Source organism: Polypterus senegalus, chromosome 1 (genome assembly GCF_016835505.1).
Source record: "Polypterus senegalus isolate Bchr_013 chromosome 1, ASM1683550v1, whole genome shotgun sequence".
Classification (NCBI taxonomy): domain Eukaryota; kingdom Metazoa; phylum Chordata; class Cladistia; order Polypteriformes; family Polypteridae; genus Polypterus; species Polypterus senegalus.
In genome coordinates, this window is record NC_053154.1 from 165,525,844 (window position 1) to 165,535,298 (window position 9,455).

A 9,455-nucleotide genomic window follows, 5' to 3' on the forward strand; every position below is an offset into this window, starting at 1 on the left:
TCCTGTCCTTGTGGCCACTTGTTTCAGGACACCAATATGGATAAATGTGCTCAAACAGGCTGTGACATTTTTGTTTCTTGATTCGCTGCCTTGCCATCTTGAGCTGATTAAATCTTACATGTCCTGCACTGAAATGACGTGAAGCAGAGCAGCAACCAGCATCTTTAAGTCTGCATCTGTCTGTCTGATTAGTTTTGTGCATGTAGGGTACATTTAGAGAGAGACAGATTTGGATCAGTCGCAAAACTTTATCTTAGCAGTAGTTAAAAAAAAAAGACGGGACAAAAATCAGGACAAAGGAAATCAGGGTCGAGTCACTTAAGTTACCGTGTGAATGTAGTTCAGTCATTTTATGTCAACAACAGCATCAAAAAATGTTAAATGTGTGAAAATGCTAAATATGAGAATGTTACATTTTTTCAAGAAGGGGCCCCTATCTCCATTATTGTGGGGGTGGAGGGACACGGATTCTATGCTTTGCCAGAGTATGTCCCACTTGTTTCATTTGTTGGGAGCTTGGAAATGTGGTTAAGTTCAGTTTTCAAAAGAGAGGAGACCACTTGATCAAAAATGTAATCATCTGGCCTCTCTTGTGGGCATCCTGCCAGAACCGTACAAATCTGTCACAAGTATTGTTATTTCAAACCACATTTAACAATTAACTTTATGACCTATTAAAACATCCAGGTAAAAAAAGTTTAAAAGAGAAAAAAATGAATATATAATATAGGTAAAAAAAAACAAAAAAAGGACGTAAATCAAAATTACAGAAAACTTCCTTTTATACATTATGGAGATACATTACCTGAAGTAGGATTTCCAAAACTTTTCAGCTTACTAATTTTGTTTATATACATGATACCAACATTTGAAGACATAAAACAATTTAATTTTGCACAAAAAAAAGTACAAAGCTCTTGTAACTTAGCACAAGGATTACAATTTCAGTCCTGGCCCTCATTGTGGCTGCAAGTTTTTTGTTCTTCTTTTTTTTCTAATCAGTCAAGCACACCGTTACTTTAAACTAATCTCATTGTTTAATTAACTGACCTTTTTTCCTTGTCTTAGTTTTCATTCAGAAATGTGCAGTAGGTTTTTCCACTTATGGGAGTAAAACTGTTATCATTTTCTTTCTCTTAATTGTATCAAAACACTGACAATTAAATGACATGGAAAGCGAAAGGGTAGAAGCTACTTCAAAGTCAGAGATGGCCACTTGTGTGCTTATTAGTAAATAATGTTTTACATAAAATTAATGATAAAAAAGAACAAAATACAGTATTAAACCAAGATAAAAAAGAATTAATTCATCTCTGACAAACAGACATAATGGCATATAAAACAAGAAAACAACAACTTGAAAGACATTGAAACTGGAGGTACCTTAATTAATGGAAAAGTCCAATTAAAAGAAGACATTGGTTGGCATGAAAGGCTGCAGCAACAAAGGGGTCCAGGACTAAACTTGGAAACTCTTGAGTTAGCACATTAAATTGAAATAATAAAGAAAAGATGCTTTAAATAGTTGCAATAGTAAATCTTTAAATAACATAAATGTGATCAATGAAGCACAAGATCATCTTCTATTAAAAAATGCATATTCCTCATCAACGTGCTATCATATTTCAACCCACTCCTTCATAAAGTCATACATTCTATGAAAGTACCTTGGAATGAATACTGGAAATACCCGTAATGCTCTTCTCACCTTTTCATTGATTACTGGTATCTCTGAGTCCATTCTGAGAAAGACATGGGGTTCCGTTCAACCAATGCAGTATCAAAACTGCCTCCAATTCAATCAGTGAAGTTCCATTATCTTATTTTGCTATTATTGTCCTTCACATATTCAGTCACTGCCTTCACATTTCACACCAGAAATCAATATTATATGCATCATAATCGTGTTTATGGTAACTGAAACAAAAAATGTAGTGCACACTCAACAATGTAAGCCATATTAAAGGTTGATTGTAAAGTGCTACTGGTAAGTAAAAAACATTTTTAAGATTCCTAATTTAATGTACAGTGACAAAGCTGTACAAACAAAAATGTACAAGTAATACATAATTCCAACAGGCTTCTGAGTGCACTTCAAATGATGTGGCCAGTGTAGGTCCTATGTAAATTCTTATGTGAATTAGAACACGTAGTAGGTAAGGAAATAATTTGAGCATTTTATCTAATGTTGCTTCACTTAAACATTAAGAAAAGTAAGCATCATGCAAACCTACCTCTTTTCAAATCTTGAAGTTTTCATCTTTGGCAGTATAGGTAAATTGCCATCTAAACTGAAAGACCATGTCTGTCAACTTCCACGCAGGAAACTACACATGGTTAAAGATATCTGGTGCTGGATTGCTTTTTATTGGAGGTTTTCACTGTGCACCAAGGTAAAGTTATAAAGAGTGTCAAAATGTAATTTTTTATAATTATATAATGTCATCTTGTATCTTTAAGACAATGATTACATAAAACTAGCTAGCCTTCCATCAATTTTTATCCACCCTACACATTCAGTCTCTGATTTTAAGATGATCCATCCTCAACTGTGAATTATTGTGATTGCAATGTCTACTATTGAACGAGAGGAACAGTGAAATTTCATTAAGGAATAAGTAAGTTTAGAATAAATCAATGCTCTTTAAATGGTTAATGTAAAGTGGTAACCATATGAATGGAAATTGATATATTCTAGCAGCATAAAAAGCAAACCAAATGTACTAAGAATCTGTTCTGTATCCAAACTCCGCATTGGAAATGACCTCTTGAGGTTTATACAGAGAAATGCATAGTTGCCCATTGAAATGGGGACCACTATAAGTTAGAAAACAAGAGGTAAAGGATTTGAGGAGGTGATAAATTTAAACAGCAAAATGTGTGCCTTGTTAGTATTCAAGTTCTCATGATTTTCTTCTGCCACTCTTGAAAAGTGTGTTTACTTGAAAAATCTTTAAATTCTATACATTTTTGTGTCACTAAGAATTATGTATTTGAATTTTTCAGTGTCTCTATCCATTCCTTGCTCCTATTCAGTCTGTAAACAATGTGTTTCACCCAATAATTTATTTTCTTTATTATTGAAACCTAAAGTTCTGATGTAGAGTCTCCTTTTGCTTAAGTAATACCTGGTAAAAAGATTGTTAAGGTGGCACTGAATGGAGGATTATCAGGAAGTAGGCCAAGGGGCGCAACAGTTTCAGCAGCTATTACAGACTCCCATTTTGTTCTAGAGGCAACCCTAAGGTGAGTTGAGGCAAAGGCTTGATTGGGCCTGCCTGGTCAGATTATTTTAAGGAGAGAGAAGGGGACATGAGAAGAAGGTGGGAGAGAGAAGGGGACATGAGAAGAAGGTGTTGCCGACATTATTTTAAAACACATACTGTCAGAAACTGGAATTTGAATTTGCCTTTTAATTGTATTTTTCTCTTAATGTCCCCTATGTATTGCTTGCTTATTTGGCTTAATAAAAATTAATTATTTGTGATATACCCAGGGTTCTTTGAGTACTTTATTTCTGGCTTATTTAGCACAACAAAGTGCCCCCTGTTCTGTTGGCATTTGTTAAATTGGTCTATTTTACCTGTCCTGTCACATGAGGGTTCTAGAAGAGCATCATTAGAGGCGCCAAGACAGCAAAGGGGAGCAGAAGGAAAACCCAGGGAATGAGAATGAAGAGTGAGCAACGAGTTTATTCCTTTCTTATATTTTTACTTCTCTCAAGGCCAATTAATTTAAAGACAACTTAGGGGTAATTCTTTGAGTTTATCAATTCAAATGGCAGTTCTGCAACATCTACTGCATTTTATGGGCTGTGTGCCACAGTTGATTGATGTAACTAGTTAGGAGAACAAATCCTAAAGAACTTCCAACTGAAGACTTAAGTATAAAAGTCTCAGATCAGTATAAAAGTCTCAGAAAAAGGATAGGAAAGATCACATTGGCGCAAACAAACGGAAATTATTACTCAGTGAAATAACAGAATAGCGAAAAGAGATTGAATATATTGTTTGGATTTAAACTAAGTCGGGGACTTGTAGATCGTCTAATTTGTGTTGCCAGCGAGAATTACAAGATTCCAAAAACGTCCCTTTCAAGTCCCACCCTTCTTACAACCATTTTCAAATAAAACCACAGTCATCTAACCTCAGTCATGTGAATGCTTTTGGCAGACACACTTCCTGCACTCTCAGCTCTTATAAATTTTATCAGGACAATAGTTTTATACGTTCTAGATTACACATCAACGACAAAGCGAAGAAGAACGAGCATGGACAAACATTCAAGAAAGTCTTTTTAATTATTAGAAACGATATTCACTGCGATCTTGAAGAAAAGTTAATTGTTTAGTAAGTTTTGAAGTAAAAGTGAAAATAATGCATATGTAACAATTTGCATATGTAACAATTCCCATGAAAATAACAATCTCTTTAAATTGCATATCAAGTAAACCAAGCCCAAGCGTGGGAGAGCAGGGGGTAGAGCGCCCTAGTATACTATATAAAAAGCTTCAGGATTACCAGCATCATACAATTGTTATCACCCACTTACTGCAGACCAATAAGGGAAAGGACAAGGCAGATTGAACAGTTCAGTATTGAATCCTGTTTTCTTTGGCAGATGCGTGCTTTAACAGCCCCACATGACACATTTTAAATTGAGAATTAAATATATTCTAAACAATCATTCAGTGTAGGTGGCAGCCCATAATACTGTATATTAGGAGTTGAACCATATACTAGGAAGTTGTCCTGGAGCAAGGAATCGGTCTAGTCTTAAAAAGTTCAGTAATGCAATAGACTCCAACCCTAGATATCAGTGCATTGCTGGAAATGAACCTCAGTATGGAGCCTAAGGCCACTTCACAACCAGAAAACACAACAGCATGGGAAGAAAGTAAGAGTAAATGTCTGACTGGAGGCAAGACCTTTTCAACTCAGAGAGGGATACAGATTTTGTTATTTTGCTTTTTGAGTTTTCTTGATGGGAATGGTAAGAGGTTACATTGTGCTTTTACACAGATCTTCATCTCCGACTTTTTCTTGCTCTATTTCTGTTTTAGAATCATAATTAAGAAATGTAAGCTAGGAAAAACTGTAGAATCCAATGCAACATCTGGTAAACTAAGGAAAATAGGAACTACTGGTAATAACTTCCACAATACCCAATAAGGGACTGCAGTAAAAGAACAACTGACCCTGTTAATGATCTATTTAAGAGATACCTTTCAAGTAATGTGAAACAAATTGTACAAACATCCTGAGAACCATTAAATATGGGGCGTTTTCTAATGTTTTAAGACTCTAATGATGGGATGTTCTGCAAGAAAAGGATGAATTCAGCTAAACACTGAAAAAGGACTGAAACCTTACAGAATGTTAATAGACTGGCTAACAGTACACTCAAATAGACTCATTAACATTTTAGCATCATGAATAGTTATAAGAGAACAAATTCTAAGCACAAAGTCAACTTTGGTTGCAAAAAAGCTCGAATGAAGCCACCTGGGCCATTGGAGTTACAAACCACAGACTGCCCATTATCATGCCACATTGTTTGTTTTCTGATCTGGTGTCAGGGATGCCAGGGGCCATGACCCGGCCGGGACGCCAGGAGGGACCGGAAGAGGGTCAGAGCCCTGCCTGGACCACGTGGGGTTCGCCTTCCGGGTTGCTTTGGGAGCCACGGGTCAAGGGCTTGGAAGCTCTTCCCTGTAGGGGCCCGTGGCCACCGCCAGGAGGCGCCCAATGCCTTGGGACTTGTTTCCCCAGCACTCCCGCCACACCAGGAAGTGCTGGGGGGAAGATTTATGACGGCGCCCGGAGAGCAGCCGGGAGGACAGCCGGCATTTCCGCCACACTTGGGCGTGGCCAGAAGATTGCCGGGAACACCTGGGGCTCATCCGGGTCCTCCATAAAAGGGGCCGTCTCCCTTCATTCAGGGCTGGAGTCGGGTGGAAGGAGGACGAAGCAGTGGAGAGTGGAGGCGGCCCGAAGAAAGGCATTGTGGCCAGGACATTGAGTATTTGGGGTTTTGTGCACGTGACTAGGTCTTTGTGACCAGTGAACTGGGGTCTTTGTGACCAATGGACTGGGGTCTTGGTGACCATAATAATTGTAAATATTTTGTAAATAAACGTGGTGGTGTGATAACAACATGTCCGCCTGTCTGTGCCCGGGTGCCGTTCACATCTGGCGTAGTCGGCAGGATGCTCCGCCTGTTTCAAGGCGGAGACCTGTTATTAAACAATTTGTTGTGGACGACCCGGTGCAGCAGGGGACCCCACCCACGTACCGCGGGTGCTGCGTGCACACAGTCCCGCGGGGTAAAGGAACCCCACGGACCGCCAGGGGTCCGCAGGAGGGCCGTTATTCCCTGAAGCGGGCGGGCGGCGCATTGGAGGAGTGCAGCGGGCTCCCACGATCGCGCCGTTGCTGGAGGCGCCGGGACGGCATGGCGTCCAGAGAGGCCACGCCGAGGACGTTTCCTCGGTTTGACGGGACCTGGGAGGTGAGTTCCCTGCCTATCGGCAGCCGGCCCTTGGGGGCCGGGCGTGTTTTGTTTTCCAGGCAGGGACCTCCGGATCCGCGTCAGTGGCGGGCGATGCTGGTCTGCGGGCCCGCAGCGTGGCGGCAGCCGCGAGGGCTGCGGAGGAAGAGACGCTGCAGCTCGAAAGGTGCTGGCAACAGCAAGGCTGCCGGCAAGCACGTCGCCGCCGCAGAAGGAGAGCCAAGATGGCCGCGGACCAGAAGTCCCTCCCCCTGACAGGCACGCGATTGGACGGTGTGTCTTGTGTGCCCGCCGATGACTGCAGAGAGGCGGGACCAAGGAATGTCCATCACGGGCAGGGGGAGACCCGATTGGGCCGGAGGAGAAGGCCCACAGGAAGTGGCGGCGCCGGAGGCCGACAGTCAGGTAGGCTCCGCGCGGTTAACTTCCTGTCTTTGCCGGCTGCTTTGGCGGAGCTGGAGGCGTCCCTTCAGCCCGCCGGGCAGCGTGTGTTACAGGTGCTATGTGCCCTCCGGGCTGAGGTGCTGGTACTGGAGAGGAAGGCGCTCGCGGCGCTGAGAACGTTTCAATCGACAACGGGACGGCGCGACGCTGGAATCTCCAGCCGGAGAGGTACGGCGGAGACGGTGAGTACAGCCGATCCGTAAAGCATATGGGAGGGCTGCTGAAAAGGCTGTGATGACAATGATCAGTTCCGAGTAAGCAGCCCTCCGACAGGAGTGCGGCGCCGGACTGTATGCTTGGGCGAGGGGAGTCCGAGAGGACGCTGAATGGACACGGGCTGCTAAGTGCCCCGGGTCCTAGCGCCCGCCCGAAGTCGGCTGCGGTCTTGCGCCGACTATAGGGACGCAGACGGACAGAGGCGCCTTTTATTCCATAAGGAGTCTCAAACCGTCATGGCGTCCCAGAGTGAAGGGAGGAATAAGAGGCTGGGTGCCGATTCCTCCGATATGTTACGGACGCAGACGGGAAAGGGGCTCGTGTTGATTAATACGGAGCCGCATATCGCCAAGGCGTCCAAAGTAAAGGGAGGATTAAGAGGCTGGGTGCCGATTCCTCCAATAAGGTGAGACGCGTTGCTGGGTGCACGCGTGCGGCTGGCTGCCCTCTGGGAGAGCAGAGGGAATCCCTGAGGCCGGGCGGAGAGAGAGGGGTGCCGACGATTCCATCATCGAGAGGGACACGGAAGCCGCGGAGAGGGTGCCGATCAGGCAAGTGCCGGGGTGCCGGTTGGAGGGGGGAACGCTGCCCGTGCGTGGCACGAGCTGGGTGCTTTGGCAGCGGTTCTGCCCCTGTATTCTCTTTTGTAGGGACGGACCCCGGGCGAGCTGAAGGAACCCCTTCGGCGGAACAGCCCTCTGATGTCGGGCCGTCTGCAGAATGATCTCTCTGTCGGTGCGCAGGTGCGCTCACAGCTGGAGGAGCCAACGGGGGAACGAGTGCCTCAGAACAAAGGGGCGTGGAGGTCTCGGAGGGGGTGCCGACCGAGGAGGCCCCGGGGTGCCGGTAAAAGGGGGGAGCACAACCTGTGCGAGGCACAGGGATGCACCATGGGTTGGTGCTCAGATTGTGTCTCCGCCTCTGTCCCTGCTAGGAGTGCGGGCCGGACCCCGCTATCCTCGAGTGGGACCCGTTTCGGGGCTCTGCTGCCCTCGCGGGACGGGTCGCTCTTACCCACGAGTGGTCTTCGCTGGCTGTGGGGCACTGTCAGGGATGCCAGGGGCCATGACCCGGCCGGGACGCCAGGAGGGACCGGAAGAGGGTCAGAGCCCTGCCTGGACCACGTGGGGTTCGCCTTCCGGGTTGCTTTGGGAGCCACGGGTCAAGGGCTTGGAAGCTCTTCCCTGTAGGGGCCCGTGGCCACCGCCAGGAGGCGCCCCAATGCCTTGGGGACTTGTTTCCCCAGCACTCCCGCCACACCAGGAAGTGCTGGGGGGAAGATTTATGACGGCGCCCGGAGAGCAGCCGGGAGGACAGCCGGCATTTCCGCCACACTTGGGCGTGGCCAGAAGATTGCCGGGAACACCTGGGGCTCATCCGGGTCCTCCATAAAAGGGGCCGTCTCCCGTCATTCAGGGCTGGAGTCGGGTGGAAGGAGGACGAAGCAGTGGAGAGTGGAGGCGGCCCGAAGAAAGGCATTGTGGCCAGGACATTGAGTATTTGGGGTTTTGTGCACGTGACTAGGTCTTTGTGACCAGTGAACTGGGGTCTTTGTGACCAATGGACTGGGGTCTTGGTGACCATAATAATTGTAAATATTTTGTAAATAAACGCGTGGTGGTGTGATAACAACATGTCCGCCTGTCTGTGCCCGGGTGCCGTTCACACTGGTAAATCCTGTAGATAAAACAGCAGTTGTACATTAAAACTCCATGTTGAAGGCACCCTGAATTGTCCCAGCAGCACTTAGCCGCTTCTGCCTCCAGTCCACCACTCCATCTATGCATAGATGCAGAAACAACATAAGATCAAAAATTAATAGACTGGGGTCTGAAAAATTGTAATCATATATGCACGATACTGCACACCTCTGAAGCTTTTTAGAGTTGGATTTGATCTTTCCATTACATTCTTTACATACATTCAGAGTAAACATTTCTTGAAAGAACAATTTACCAAGTTACTACAGATGGTCTAGTCATGTAATTGAAAATCTATATTGTGGAATACTGATGAAATATTAATACTTCTGAGTCCGAGTTTCTCAACAGATACGAGCAGAGTACAAGAAAAACCAAGGATGACATTAAGAAGCAAGGCAAGTAACAAAAAGGATTGAGATCTCAACACTCTGTGGGATTCTTAAATGAGATATTTGATAAATCCCAGTAGCTGCATGAATTCACCTTGACAGATGTTAAATTTATTTCTCAGTGATCATGTCATAATAATTAATACACCTATAGAAATATGAGAAGCCACAAATACATTTAAATGAAACCCAA